The 15,592-nt window shown below is 46.6% G+C and overlaps 1 protein-coding gene across 6 annotated transcripts in view; it reads right to left on the reverse strand.

Annotated features, from left to right (window-relative positions):
• The window catches only part of SUSD6 (sushi domain containing 6), an 86,658-nt gene that overhangs the window by 67,728 nt on the left and 3,338 nt on the right, over positions 1-15,592 (reverse strand). For 2 of the 6 annotated variants that reach the window (XM_032187709.1, XM_032187711.1), the window contains exon 2: positions 4,220-4,306. The gene's annotated coding sequence lies outside the window, so the exon portion shown is untranslated. Of the gene's footprint in view, positions 1-4,219; positions 4,307-5,464; positions 5,484-8,200; positions 8,219-9,659; positions 9,787-15,592 lie in introns of those variants that run through there. The other 4 variants (XM_032187713.1, XM_032187707.1, XM_032187710.1 and 1 more) reach the window with 4 other exon arrangements.

The following is a 15,592-nucleotide window of genomic DNA, read 5'->3' on the forward strand; positions in this document are numbered from 1 at the left end:
CTTGAAGTACCACTTTACGTAGAAAGGTGGTGCAAAATTCCTCTATGCACTTGGAGCCTGTTAAACACTTGCAATAAAAAAAAAAAAACCCACACACAACAATGTACACTTGAGACAGCAGGAACCTGTTATGCCACAGTCACATGCACACTGGAGGACTGTTACATACCAGCTTGCTTTAGCAAATATGGTTCCTTGTCACTAAGTACCTCAGAGAAATCACATCTTAAATTCAGTAACACTTGTCTGGAGCAACACCTGGAGAGGCTGCAGCAAATGCACAATTCTGCAAAAAGCAGCATTTCTGATTCAAATCCTCCTCTTCAGTCAGCACCTACCAATGCACTAGCACCCTGCTGGAGATGGCAGAGAAGAATGGGCACAGGTATGCAGAGCAAGCAGGGCAACAGAGAGGGACTTGCAAGAGGCAGCGCACACCCAGGCATTACCTTCACATCCAGGTTGAGAGAATCCAGAAGCATGAGTGCCAACTGTTTAACATTCAGTGGCTCAAATGCTTCAATTTCTTCCAATTTCAGAGTTCAGTCCCTTTCAAAAGTCTTGTGTGTATACACATCTACTTTCCCATCTTCCTGTTCAACTTCACACATTATGCAAGGCAGCCTCGTTTTAGTTCAAAAGAGCCCAAGTTTTTCTGAAGAATCTAACAAACACCTCCTGCAAATCATCCATATTAAAAAAGAGGCAATGACAGGTTTCAACCTACACTGCAACAGACCTATCTTCAGGTGACATACCTCTCAAACAGGAGATTTACTACAACAGGTTTCTGTAACAAGCTGTTTTTCAGATGAATATTTCACATCAACGGCTTCCTCCCAGACTCTCGCTGCCATAAAACTGCTGCTCTACCAATATAGAGGTGAGTTTCTGCTCCCAAAACCCCTCTCTGCAAGTTACACATCAATAACTACGATGCCCATTAACAAACAGCTGTCTTTTGTCTAAACTTTTATGACAGATTTGCTGAACCAGAGAAGTCTGCTTTTTACCACACTGCAGAGCCCTTCCTGTTGGAAAAAAGAGAGGATTCGGACCAGTGAATAGCAGACCAACTATACTGATGATTTCTGTGAGCAGACACAGCAAGGACATGGGTGACACCCATTCCCCCAAGCACCTTCATGTGAAGGTCCCACCCTTGTACGGGAGAAGGGAGTCAAGCTATACATCTCACGTGAACCCAGGTCGCCTCACCACAGCTTGTTTTAGAGAGCATAGAAGTCAGAAGCACGACTCCCTACCCAAATCAAAGGGGAAATACCACCCTCATGTTGTGCTGAGTCCCACCTCCCACCCAGAGGTGAGGTGAGACATATTGCCACCCACGTTGACCCTTGATGTGTTAGTTAATGGCTAAACTATGCTAATTAAAAACTCTAGCTTCCCACTAAGGGATAAATACGGATGAAAAATTAAAACCAAGAAGAGTCTGTAGGTATGTATGGAGGGATGCTGGCGTGCACCAGCACACAGCAGAGCAGACAGCACTGATACACACACCCGGGTGTTAGGCTTTCCATGTCCCACGCTGATAGAGCAGACACGGGGGGAAAGACATGTAAGTGCAGGCTAGAGAGCATCCAAGGCCTTACAGGAAACTCTGAACAGGGTCTGTTCAGAAATGCTTCTGCCATCTCCCTTCTGTTCTCACTTCACAGGGTAAAAATAACAGGAAAGAGGAATCCTGTCTTCTGCACTGCAGCCTCAAGTTCCTTCTCTCTCACACACCTCCACCCCATTTCAGGATGGCTGTTCCGTATCGTACAAGACCAACATTACGTTGAGAAGTGATAGATTGCTATCTGTAAGCACAGGGCTCGCACTCACAGGAAATGCCCTGCAAAGGCCAACTGAGAGCAAAGGAAAAAAAGATAAAGCCCAGCCACACATACGCATCAGAATCAAAGAAAAATTCCTGTTCAAAAGTGCTCATAAACCCCTTCCTGCAGCTAATGCTTCCATGCAATTTCACTTCAGGGAGACACTGAGCTCCTCACCTGTGTACAGTCACTAGCAAGACGTTTTGGCTCTGGTCTCCCAGCCCCACACGGTTTAAATCAGTCTCCTCAGATAGGCCCCATCAGAAGATGCTTTTCTCTCTCCTCCCCAGTACTCTTTCACACACTTGGAGTTCAGCTTACCTAGACATTTCAAACCGCAAGTTTTTGGGCTACACATACAGATTTTTATATCATCACTTCATGCCTTTCCAATTCTGCATGTAAGAAAAAAGCTCCATCAAAACAGAACACCGGGCTGATACACATCTGCTAGCTGAGCGGATGCACTCAGTTGCTGTCTTCCGGGGAAGCTCTTTAGCCCGTCTAAATCCCTCCTGTCCCGCTGTTCAATGCTGACACTACAGAGGGTCTCAAAACACCCTGCAGGGAGAACAGTCCCTAGTGAAAGACAGCAAACCCCCTTACAAATTCACCAGAAGGCCAGCTCAGCCGGACTCAGGACAGATTATCCGCTGAGGATTGTCACCAGCTATCCCCAGAGAACCTGCTATCACAAACCAAGCAGCTGTGCTAGGAGACCTGCTCTTACAAGCACAAAGATGATCTTCCCCTCAGCTTTGTACTGCAGAGGAAAGGCTAAAGAGGCTAACTGGGTACACTTCAACCCTTCCTTTCTTGATCTGCAAGGTATTTTCCTAATGCCTTTGTCTGACCTTCCACGGCAGCCCTATCCAGTGTCTTCACTACAACCTCCTGCCCATAGCCACAAACAGAAGTTGGTGAAAAGGCATGGTTTTTAGTAAACTATTTTTCTGTTAAATGCTAAGTCATATATCACTATATGCCTAGCATATAAGTTCTTCTCTCTACTGCCATGCAGGTAATCTTTAGACTGGGAGGAGATCATTGGCATAAACATAAATACATAAACATAAAATACATAATATGTAAAATAAAACAATACATAGCTTGCATATACATTCCTCCTAGAAAGACTTAGAGGCCTTTGGAGTCATGATCAAAAGTTAGTCTCCTTAAGGGTTTTTAAAAACATGTGAGAAACAATACCTGTTTGCTCTTGCCAAGGAAGGAGGAAAGAGACAAAAGGAAGAATGCCTTCTAAGTTTCACCTACGTGCCTACTTGCATTTTTTCAGTCGCATGTCCCAACATGTAGCAAAGGATGCCGCTACCTTCAAGCCCAATGTAGCTTTCATCAACGAAAAGCTATTTTCTCACACAACGATATGAAAAATAAGCACACACATCCACCAAGACGTGTCTTTAAGTGAAGTGTACAAGTACCTCTCGGAAGCATCCAGAAAATCTCTAAAGATTTCAACGAGCACTCCTAGCGAGACCCCTCAAAACTCAAGTTAAGCCTTTGCACTCAAGGTAGCTGCTGCAGGAAACAAGGACAACAGGCCAGCACAGCAAGAGGCAGCAGAGGAACTTAATGCCTCATCGCTGCTAGCAGGATCTGGGGGATGAAGGGGGAACAGGAGGAATTATCCCTATTCTGATTAGCATCAGGACAAAGGCTCACATTAGTTCCGTCAGCACCAGGACTCTCCTAGAGCAGTGAATAATAACCTTGTTGAAAGCATTAGAGGGATTTACTCCCCCCTGCTCAATATACATCCCTTAAAAAAAAAAAAAAAGTCCAAATTGTAAGGTCCAAAAAACAGCTTGATATTTAATTCCTTGAAAGACATATCCAGGTAGTTTCTTGCCACTGATTCACAAAAAAAAAAAAAATATCTTTCTGTGGCATCTTTTCAAGGATAGCATTTGGAAGCAGGCACACACACAAAAAAATATTTTTTTGTTCTACGGAAAAGATCAGATAGGACAGGTGGCTTATCATGCAAGTTAACTCTAGAAGACAAAGGAGGTCAACAGCTTCTACAACACCACCAAGGAGTGGTAAGGGGTAAAGATCACCAAGGAAAAAAACATGTTGTGATACTTGTGATAGCCAAACAGCATAAAAAAAACAGGTTATAGAGGTATCAGGAAAAAGGCTGAGGCATGGCTATAAAGGAGTCGGTTCCTAATAAGGCATTTCAGAGCACTAGATTTCGAAACAGGAACTAATGCACGCGGATGTCTCGTCACAGAAGAACAATATGGAAGGCAGCACAGCGTGACTTTACGGAAAAGTCACCAGCATTTGGACAAAAGTTTAAAAAGCAAAGAGGAAAAAACAAGTAAGCACATTAACTTTCATCTTACCTGGTGTTGACACGAGCTGGCATCCAACAGTTGTCAAGTCAGTATGATAAAAGTGACAATTCCGTGATGATAGGTTGATTCGCACACCTAGGAATGCACAAAAAAAAAGTAAGTATCAGCTATGAATATATACATAAGGGATAAGAGCAGCCCTGGCACATAAAAGAGTCACAAAGCGGTGGGTAGAAGCAGTTCTATTATGTTTTTAGGACACAGGCGCGCAGATATGCTTGATTCAGGCATTACCCACAAAATTCTTACCTGGGTTTGAGATTTATGGCACAAGTTATACACAAAGAACATTCAACAGCACCCGCACACAACCCATTTAAAAACCTCAGGAGGGGAATGGATCATGGTTTCAAGCACAGCAGAGAGTTACTGAAAGACGTTTTTCAGCAGTACCCGAGCTTCATGAATTTTTTTTGATGGGACAAACTTCTGAGAAAAGTTACCCAAAATACACGAAGTAGAATTGCATCAAGTGCAGCTACCAGATACACATACACACCTTCACAAATAAAAAAAAAGGAGCGACCACAAATTGCACGTACTTCCCAAACAAGCATAGGAGAAAGGATATTTACTTCTGTGGAACCAGAAAAACACAGGTGTAACTTACAGAGTCTTATCCCCCCACCCTTTTATTTTAGGATTAATACTAACATTTCAAAGAGGTGAAGAGAAAAGGTGGTTATTAGTAAGGCAACCAGGAAACTTTCTCTGCTGTGGAAAGTGCAGCATCTGACGGCAAACTGGGCAAGCCGAGTGTCCAAAAGCGAAAGTAAAAGCTCTGCGGCTGGAAGAAGCAATTTCTGCCTCGCCTGTTTAAAGCTCTTGTTTGTTAAACGTCCCATTATTTAATGAAACGTGACATTATTTAAATGTCAACTTAGTGAGTTTCAGAAGCATGCAAGTCCTGCAAGACAGTCATGCAGCAAACCAGCAGCTGACTGGAGCTGGTCCCGCAGCTAATGAAATTAAAAGCAAGCTCCTCTTTGTGTCTCTCACTCGAATTATCATAAGCTTACCAAAACACACACCCCCGATCATACAACCCAGCTCCCCACACCCACAAAAAAGAACAGATCTCTATTAGCAGAGTTGTATGGTTTTACAGCCTCTGCTCTCAAATCCTACGATGAATTTCCAGCATATTTTTTGTTGCACATCAGAGAAGCAGCTTGCAGCATTTCAGGATCACACAGCTCTTTGCAGTAATGCCGTAGTTTTATAGAGACATACCATTAGATTTCAATTACAGGAAAAGCAGGAGCCTTCATCCCCTGAAGCAAGCAGAATGCCCCTTCTGCACCTTCAAAAGGAGCAAGGGGCCCTTGGAGAGCAGCTGGGTTCAAAGCATCGTCCCCCCACGTGCAGCCACCGGGCCATCAGTGGCACACGCAGCAGCAGGTGGGCAAGTGAAGGTTTTACACCCTCAGAGTGAAAGTTTTACATCCCCAGAGGGTTGCTCTGGACTTTCTGCACTTCTCTTTTTTAGGCAGAGACGTCAGTCGCCCTCGCAGGCCCGTGTCGCGGTGCAGAAGGGGTTCTCCTCAGGCCACGTACCGACACTGAGGGAAAACCTATACAGGCTATTTTTGCAGCAGTTTCTGCCTCAGCTTTCAAGTATGATGTACCCACACACAGCACAGGATGAGAAATTACTGTAAGTCTTCTTCACTGAACATCAAATTTCTTTCACATCTGGGATCATTCGAGAGCAACACACACCCACCATACATTCCCCCCCCCCCTCACCTAAAGAGGTTTTAATGCGATTGTATCAGGGCAGGCTGCTTCAGGATCTATTCCTTGAGAACTTTTCAGAAGTTATTTACAAAGAAAAAAATCATGAACGTTTTAAATGGGTTAAGGACATTCAAGCATTTAATTAATCTATACATTTAGAACTAGATATCCAAGTTACAACTCCTTTCAAATGCAGCTACCTTAACAGCTACTGCTGAAAATGAGACAAGGTACAAATCTATTGAAAGGCCTGTATTTTATTTACAGCATAAGAACACCACTCTCTCAAGCTCTCTTAAAGAAATCAGATCTTTTTTTATTTTTTAAGACCATAGCATAATCAGGATTTCCCTCTTAAAAGATACATTCCCTTACAGTCCTGCAGAGTGATCCAATATTCCAAAGCAATTTTCTTTGTTCACCTATCTTCATCCTCAGGCAAGATTCAAACTTGGTTTTGATCACAGACTCTTTCAATTCCCACTCACTTTATTACAAAGCCCCATTAAACCAATGCAAGAGACAACCAGGAGCAGCAGCAAACCACAGAAACGTTTAACTACAAACCAGAAGGAAAATGAGTTGAGAGAAAACATAAACAGTTTTAAAGTTTAAACAAAAATCCAGAACCATTTTGAAGCAGTGTAAGCTGAGGACAGAGATGGCATTAAACCCAGTTCACTTCTGAGCAGGAGGTTAAAATGGAGCACACTTCAGCCTAGCAAGTTCAAGCATCTATGAGGAAAAGTCACTCACAGAGCAATGAGTTTACATCGCCGGACCGAAAGCCGTTCTAGTTCACAGCATAAATACGATGCAGTGTTTCCCCCAAAGGCTTCCAGAAGGCAGCTCCCCTTTTCCCTGCTCCTACCATCTCCTAAGGCTGCATTTCACCTTGCCTAGCACATTACGGCTGCAGAGGGGACAAACGTCCCCTTCCACTTACTGCCCACTTGCAACTGGGAAGCGAATTTACAGCTGGGTGGGCTGGCTGCCAGGCTCGCCGTTTCCCTTGGGGAATCACCAGCATGACACGAGACACATTGATCCTTTTTGCCGTGGAGAAGGTTCTCAGTGCATGCTCCACTTTCCGGGCCTGCCCATTGTTCAGAGCTTCAGCAGAGAAAGCCAGAAGCTGGGGGAAGGGGGCAGTGGAAGCCAAGGGCAAGAGGTAGGAGTTTTATACCTCCAACTTCTGATCCTGCAGCTCTTCTACAGCATGATCCTCCTTATTAAACTGCCTTGAATTATCACAAATACCATCAGTTTGAAACAAATATATTAGGAAGCAAACAATAGGCCAGGCTGTCACTGGTCTTTGGGAGCCTTCAGAGGAAAAAAAAGGCATGGGTCATGCCAAAGCATGCTTTGGGCATTACCACAAGAAAAATTCTCTTTATTAGCATCGCTCGGCTCTGTCTGAAAACACCCTGCCTGCAGCCTGCACCACAGAGTGCAAACACCATGCTTCCTGCGAGAGAGCACCAGTTTCCACTGCTGGTACCAAAGCAAACAGCACACAAACGCTGGTGCAAGTATTTCTTGCTGTACACAAAAGCTCGCTTCCTGAAATTTATAACAAGTGCCTCCACTGGTTAAGCTTACGATCACCTTTCTGTTCAGCAAAGAAGCCTGCTAGCAGAGTCCAGGAAAATGCTACATGACTACAGAAAGGCAAAGCCTGGAGAATTACCCAGAAGGACTGAAAGACAGAGAGCACTTCGTTGAAGCCATCTACCTGTCCCCAGCTACTATCCCTGCATTGGGGGTTCAATCACTGCACCTGGAATAATTCCATTAGCACCCAGAGCAGCTTCAAAACAGATTAAACGTGTATGATGGCATTTCAAGAGACCTGACACTTGTCACGACAGTTGGATAAACATAATTAGAGATCACTGTATTTCTGGCAAGAGAAATCCTCTGCGACTAATACCACACTACGAGCTAACATCTTTGCTACGCATGCATTAAGTCTTCCCCTTTCCTGCTCTAAGAAAGGCCTGCGTGTCTCTACTCACACGCTCCTGAAGCAGAAATCCACCCCCGCTACCCCTTGCCCCCAAATCTTTCAGGAGAGGAGCCTGCAGAAGCCCGATGAGCTGGGATCAGCTGCCTGCTGCAGCCTACCGGGGCTCAGCAGCCACGGGGAGCCCCTGCAGCAGGCAGGGAGCTCGGCAGGAAGCGGGCTGGAAAACACTGGAGGAAGGAGACTTGCGAGAAACTGACCTTTCACGCGGATCCTTGCAGGCTGCTCTGGGAAGATAGCAGATTAGTGAGAACAAATACAAAGGAAGAAAGGAGGAAAAATAAAAAAAGACAGCGGTGGCCCGACACAGACTATGGGTGCTGTGTGAAACCTGCCTGCGCTGACAGGGGCTGGCAGCTTTTATCTGTTTTCTCACAAAAGCAGAACAAGAGACGCATCTGGGTGGCGGGGCAGCTGGTAGGTGTGGTATGAGCAAATACGGTGATAAAAAGGAGAAGTGATGCAAGGGGAACAGCCGCAGACAGAAACCCAAGCAGCTAAGGGGCTGCACAGCAAAGGAGCTGAGGTTATGACCACTACAGATTGCTCTTGCTGAGAGCCGAGGCAGCTCTCCAGGCAGGAATAAAGCAGCTGGAAGCAGGCGTGATCAGAAGACAGAACTAATCCCATCAAAACCACTATGCTGCGGGCAGGACAAACCTCCAGTGACTTCAGCACCCTCTGCTTGCCGGTTCCCCCAGCAGCTCCTGCGAGCTCCAGCAACCTTCACACGCTGCTGGTAGCTGCCTGGGAGCTGTTTCAGCAGCTCAAGGACACCCAGCCCTCCTCAAAGACCACAGGTGGCCGATTTGCATGACAGCAGAGAGAAGGTGGCAGAACCAAATCCCCCCCACTACCGTAAGGCAGCTGGGAAATTTCAGCTTGCAGGTCATTACTTTCCCAGGCTTTGAAACATCTGCATATGCTAAAAGCTGTGAAAGCAGCAGCGCGGGGACAAACGGGTTTTTACGGGGACTGCTCCAGGAGGAGGCTGTGGCTTCGCTGTCATGTGCTGCCCTGCTCTGCGAGGAGCTGCGATACCACCGAGCGATGACAGCCACCTTCGGCTTTAAAAGCCGGCCAGAAAGAGGCAGCCAGATTACATTACGGGTCCTCCAGGCACACTGCCTTCATTCCAGCTCCCCTTAAAGAAACACACCTTCCTCCGCCGCTCCATAAAACACCCGTTTATGTAACGAGCGGGTTGCGGAGGGCAGATCAGTCTCCAGCACAGAAAGAAGTTTATTTCCTTCTGGGAGCTGTGCTCGCCAAACCCTCACCGGGAGCAACACGCGAGTCATAACACGGCAGGAGCGGGACCTGCAGGGCTGCCACTGCCACCGCCGGCCGCCCGCCCGCAACGCCGGGAGGAATTGGGAACGGAGACGGGCACAGCGGGGCACGAGGGGAGGAAAACGGGTGGGATGTGCCAAGAGGGCTCCGATAAGGCACCGGAGGAGGAGGCGGGGGGCAAAACCAGCGAGGAGCCGCAGCCTCGGCAGGCAAATCACCGATGCGCTGGGGCAGGTCCCAGCCGGGGGGAGCCCCCTGCGCGCAGCACCTCCCGTTACCACCTTCTCCCCCGCTGCCCTCCCCGCTCGCAGCCAGCCCAGCTCCGCGCCCCCCTTCCCCCGGTGAAACACAGCCGCGCGCCCCCACCTTCAGCAGCAGCTCCCGCCGCGGAGCGAAGGAAGGACGCAGCACGGCCACCGCTCCCGGTCCTGCTCCCGGCCCCGCTCACCGGCCGCGGGGCTGGGGCTGGGGCTGGCGCTGGGCGGCCGCAAGTCCCGGAGCCGCCGACCCGCGACCACGACGCCGCCGCCGCCGCCAGGTCCCGCCCCGCCGCCGCCGCGCGCCGCCGCGCGACACGCCCCGCCCCGCGCGCGGCGGGCGGGGAGAAGGGCTTAAAGGGGCCGCGCGCGCTGTGCCGGAGGTTGGGGGTTGTGATTTTTTTTATTTTATTTTATTTTTTATAAACTAAGTAGGCTTTTGGTTTTATTTTGTTTTCAGGAGGAGTTGCTACGCTGCATCGGCACAGCGATCCGTGTAGGGCGCTGTACTGTTTCCAGCGTCGGAGTGGAGTGGAGAGGAATGATGAATAGGAATAGGAATAGGAATAGGATAGGATAGGATAGGATAGGATAGGATAGGATAGGATAGGATAGGATAGGATAGGATAGGATAGGATAGGATAGGATAGGACAGGACAGAACCAATTGGAATAGAATGGGGGGAAAAAAAAAAAAAAGAAAAAAAAAAACAACAAAAAACAGAATAGAATTGAACAGAATGCAACGGAATGGAATAGAATTAGAACAGAACAGAATGAAATGGAACAGAATGGACTAGAACGGAACAGAGTAGAGAAGAAATAGAATAGAAAAGAAATAGAATAGAAAAGAAATAGAATACAAAAGAAAAGAAAAGAGAAAAGAAAAGAAAAGAGAAAAGGAAAGGAAAGGAAAGGAAAGGAAAGGAAAGGAAAGGAAAGGAAAGGAAAGGAAAGGAAAGAAAAGAAAAGAAAAGAAAAGAAAAGAAAAGAAAAGAAAAGAAAAGAAAAGAAAAGAAAAGAAAAGAAAAGAAAAGAAAAGAGTAGCGTACAGTAGAATAGAATAGAATAGAATAGAATAGAATAGAATAGAATAGAATAGAATAGAATAGAATAGAATAGAATAGAATAGAATAGAATAGAATAGGAGTAGTTTGGTTGGAAGGGACCTTGAAAATTACATTACATTACAGCCCGGTGCAGAGTGCTTGGAAATCCACAGGCACCGCTATAGGGTGAGTAAGGCAAACAATGGCTGCGCTGAAGGATAATGCCAATTTCACTAAGGAAGATCACTGAGAATAGACTAGAGAAGTTCATTTGGAAGGGACCTTCAAAGATCGAGTCCAGCTCCCTGACCACCTTGGGGCTACCCAGAAGTTAAAGCACGTTACTGAGGGCATTGTCCAAACACCTTCTGTCCGCTGGCTTGTCCAGGGCATTAACCACCTCACCAGGATGCCTGTTCCAGTCCCTGACTATGATAAAAGCATTTTTTCAGCCAGCAGCCAATGCTCCAGAGGAATTCAACAGGAAGCACCTGCCCCTGGCCTTGGGGAAGGTCTGTTTCCCCTGGCAGCCCCCTCACACCCATGGCTTGAAACCAGCCGAGGCAGCATGGTGCTGGGCAGCCAGGTGGCCGACGAGCATCCAGGGCTCTGAGCTGCACCATACAGAGCACAGGAGGGCACTTTTCCCAAAGCATTTTGCTTTCACTAGCCGAGCACATGAAGCCCATGGGCAGCCGACACCACAGGCAGGTCACAGCGACTGAAGCAGGAACTCATGCCCAGGCCAGCGGTCACAGTCCCACAGGCAGCCCCAGCCTGGGGAAATGCGGCCTGGATCCCATGATGGATCCTACAGACACTCTTCATGTTCAGCAGGGCACTGCTTGTTTCTTAATACTCAGGGCAGGCGCTCCAGCTGTTCAGAAAGGATGCAGAAAGAGAAGCTCACGGCCAGCAGGGTGCTGCGGCAAGGCCCAGCTCGCAGCCCCAGAGCCCCTAGGGATGTGGGGCTTGGAGCCATGCAACGCTTGTCATGTACGGAGAGGCCTGAACCGAAGGAGCCTGCAAGAAAATCCTCTCCTGGAAACTACCCAGAGCTTTTCTCTCTGAGGGAAACAAACGAGGCCTTAATTAATTTTCTTTCAAATACAGCAAATTGACTTCTGCTCCAGTTGTGCTAGATTCAAGCCACTCAGCACAATGGTATTAATTCCACTTCACTTAAGGGCTAAATGTTCAGAGCAAGGAAAAGGGAGTTTCCTGTACGTCTTGTTCTCATTGAAGTCAACAACCACACCACACCGGCTTTCAGGGCAGAAGCTTCTTCAGAGGCTGCATTTCTGAGGGTGGCTGTGACATGCCTCTGGGTTAGCACGGCACAATGCAGGGTGCATTAAAGGCACTGCATGAACAAGTTGTCTGTTCCCATGTGGATTTTTAAAGATCTACCACATCCTGCCTCCGATTTAATTTTTAGAGGTCTTTTTTCAAAGATATCTGTTAGGACACTAACAGGACACTTTCCTAAGGCTAGCCTTATGGTTCTCTGATCATCTTGACTATCTCCACCATCTCAAACTTCATATTTAGGCAGAGTAACAAAGCAAAGGACCGAATCTGTCCCTGTCTACTACCCATCATCCTAAACCCTTCCTTCTTTACAGTGAAAACTACACGTTCAGGTTCTCCCTTGAAAAGCGCCCAGTTTACTCACAGGTTCTCCTTTCATCAAAAACTATAATTAAAACATCAGCAACTGTTGACATATTCTTCTTCAAAATGAAAGATAGTTGTAAATATTTTTCTATTGCAGAGTAGATTTTTGTTATGGGACATTTGTTAACTTCTTGGATTCTGATCTGTTCTTTCCACATGACCTTGCATCATCTGGCTACATACAGTGACTCTTTATACCTCAAGGAAGTGGTAGATCTTCACTTTCTTTCAATAAAAACTCAGCACTTTTTAAGCTGCAAAGCTGTATATTAAAACAACCGTCCACTGATTTTCATATTTCCTGAGACTAAATCTGGCATAAAAACTGACTGCAAGCATGGTCAGTGGTAGGAAGATTTCCTTCCAGAGGTCCTCCAGCTGGCTTTATTCCCAGGTACCAGTCCAGTAGAAAATAAAAATCTATTTGGCACCTTGCGCCATTGCAGTCTCTCACTTTTCTGGTGGAATGGTTTCCTTTCCCCAGGAGGTTTTGGTGACGTGGGACTTGGGTGGCAGGACATTAGTCTGTAATTAACCAGAAGCACTGCTGATGGAGTTTACCTGTACATGTAGTCAAGGAAGGCTTGGTAGCTCCGGTTCTCATTAACCAGTGTTTTATCAGCAGGGGCAGCTTTGCCCTGGGCAACTGTATCTCTGGGCGTGTGATGTGACTGCCCATGTGTGATCACTCTGCCCCTGTGAGTGTTATATTTTTCTTTAATTTCTCCTGAATTCTGCAGGCAGGCATCACAGGTTTAACACTTCTTTGCCTTTCTCCTCAGGCTGTAATTTACATCCATGCAGGCTGAGTGCAACCTCCTGTACACTCCATATGCATGGCTATACACCTAACCAAGTAAGGAAGGGGCCAGCTCCCAACTCCTGACCCTGCTGCCCTTCACTCCCAGATGAGAGCAGCAGCAAGTGGCAAATCTCCTCCTGCTGCCTCTGAGCTCCTTGGCAATGCACCATTAAGCAACACTAATCTAGGAATGCATGATTAGCTCATATTTAGACCAGGACATTAAATGCTATACCATGGAAAATCATGTTTTGGTGGTGGCTCCTGTTAGGGAAATAAGGAGGGATGGAATATTTTTGCAGTTGCCCTGGAGATATGAGAGAAATATACCTAATCGATAAAATCCGTGCCATGGTCAAGGTAGAAATCATACAGGAAGAAGAGAAAGAATCTTTTAGTATTGGGCTAATAAACACCTGAGATTAATTAAAAGTAAAACAATTTAAAATCTCCAGTCTTAATCTAACAGTTTATTCTCTTTGATTACACTTAGCATTTTGCTCCCCCTGAAGAATGTCACCAGCAATGTCATATTTCACTGTTCTTCAATAGTTTCACGTTGTGATTTCCAGGCTGTGCTAGAATAAATAGCACAGCTTAGAAACTGAAACAGCATGGAAGACCGATCATTTGCTCAAAAACAACAGTTTTCAATTAAATGAATGGAATGGAATTGCATTTCAGCTTCAGCTTGAAAATGTAACCGGAGTTAACATGCATTATTCGTGTTGATTTTATACTCAATAGCTCATGCTTATTAGAGACTGTTTGGTGTCAGTGCTTGCTCCTAATCTTATTGGTAATGGGGTTACAGTAGTGGTAGGACCCCAATCAGGGATCAGAAACCCCTTGCTCTAGGTGCTGAACATCACTTCCACAAAGGCATTCCATGCCCAAAACTAAGTGCCACACTACAGCCCTGCCTACAGTACGGATATTTCTGCACATGGTACAATGAGGTCTGTCCAGACTGGATTTTGATGAACATTAAAATTAATAAAACCCAACAGAAAATTTGCCTTTTCCCTAATGAAAAAAGCAAACCACAGAATTTCTATATGGACTCCAGTGCTACACTCTGACCTCTCACATAACACAGCCCTTTAGACATCCTCGTGCTCATTTCTGAGTGATTCATCTATTTGTTTGCCGCATCTTCAGTCTGCTCTGTGACCTTGGGGAAAATCTAGCCTCCGTGATTCACTATGTGCAAGCACACCACAATACCCTCATGACTGTGAACTCTCCACAGCAAGCTCAGCCTGACCAGGAGAACTGGATGCACGAGGGTCAGCATCATCATCTCCAATTTGGTTTGGTCCAAAACACGCCAGTATTCTAATTTCCCCCAAAATAGCCACTGGCAGTGGAATATCCCCAAAAGCAAATAAAACCTACTCCCACATCTATACTTGTTTCCATGGAAATATGCAGTGACAAAGTTTTTTCCTTCATTTTCAGAATTCTGTCTGCCAGCCTACCGTATTTTTTCACGCAGCCCAGGTAGCTGCATAGGTTGTACCCAAATACAAAGAGTACTGCAGGTGTGCCAAACCTGCACAAAGCCAGGTAGGCAGCTGCTCGGCGCGTCCCCAAGAAGCACCAATTAGATGCTCAGTAAGACGCTTTTTTGAGCAGAGATGAGATGCCAAACAGCACATTGTAGCATTATGCAACAAGATAAATGCTATTAACAACTCACCATCAGCACAGCTTATGTGCTAGCCTTAGACTCCGGCTTTACATTACAGGGAAAGACATTGTATTTGTAATACAAGTCTGTCCCCAGTGGCTGCCAAACATTTTGCTGCTGGTGATGGCTCTGCACTGTGTCCCACCATATGTCGCTGTCTCCAGCTACCCCCTCATGCCCCATCTCTTTTCTGTGTCCCTGTTCTGTGCATCTGTCCAGCCAGAGGCTCCATTTCCCTAGGGACACATAAAGTGGCTGAGAGCCAGCCACAGATGACAGCAAGAAGCAGAGCCTCTGGGCTACGAGCAGTAGGGATGATTCCTTGGCTTGGGACAGTTGGTTTGCAACAGCCTGGCGGGGGGCTGCAGAAAAGTGCCTGCCACCCAGGGCAGGAGGGAGGCTTTGCCTGCATCGTGTGGGCAGGCAGTTTGTGGAACAGGAGGAAAGCAAACACCCATCCTGCCACCTGCAGAGGAGAGGAAAGCCAGGCTGTGCCACGTCTGCAAGCAAAGCAGAAGCAGGGAGCGACAAAACAAGAGGCCAAGCATGGGAGAGGATCAAAGGAGATGGGACTGAATTCTCCCAGAGGAGGACTTTGGCTGTTGTCAGGTTGTCACACAAACATTGTGGCACACTGACTTTCAGTCCCTGGCTACCAAACAAGTCTCACAGGACTTTATATTCAGCATTAGCTTAGAGGAGGGCTGCAAAATGACTCAGCTGGACAGGCTGTAGGACTGAAAGGAAAGGGTGATGGCAAGTGGCAAGGGACTGTTCAGAGGGAAGGCACCAAATGTGTCATCGGGATGGGGATTGGTAAGA

The sequence above is a fragment of the Aythya fuligula genome, chromosome 5 (genome assembly GCF_009819795.1).
Source record: "Aythya fuligula isolate bAytFul2 chromosome 5, bAytFul2.pri, whole genome shotgun sequence".
Taxonomy (NCBI): Eukaryota; Metazoa; Chordata; class Aves; order Anseriformes; family Anatidae; genus Aythya; species Aythya fuligula.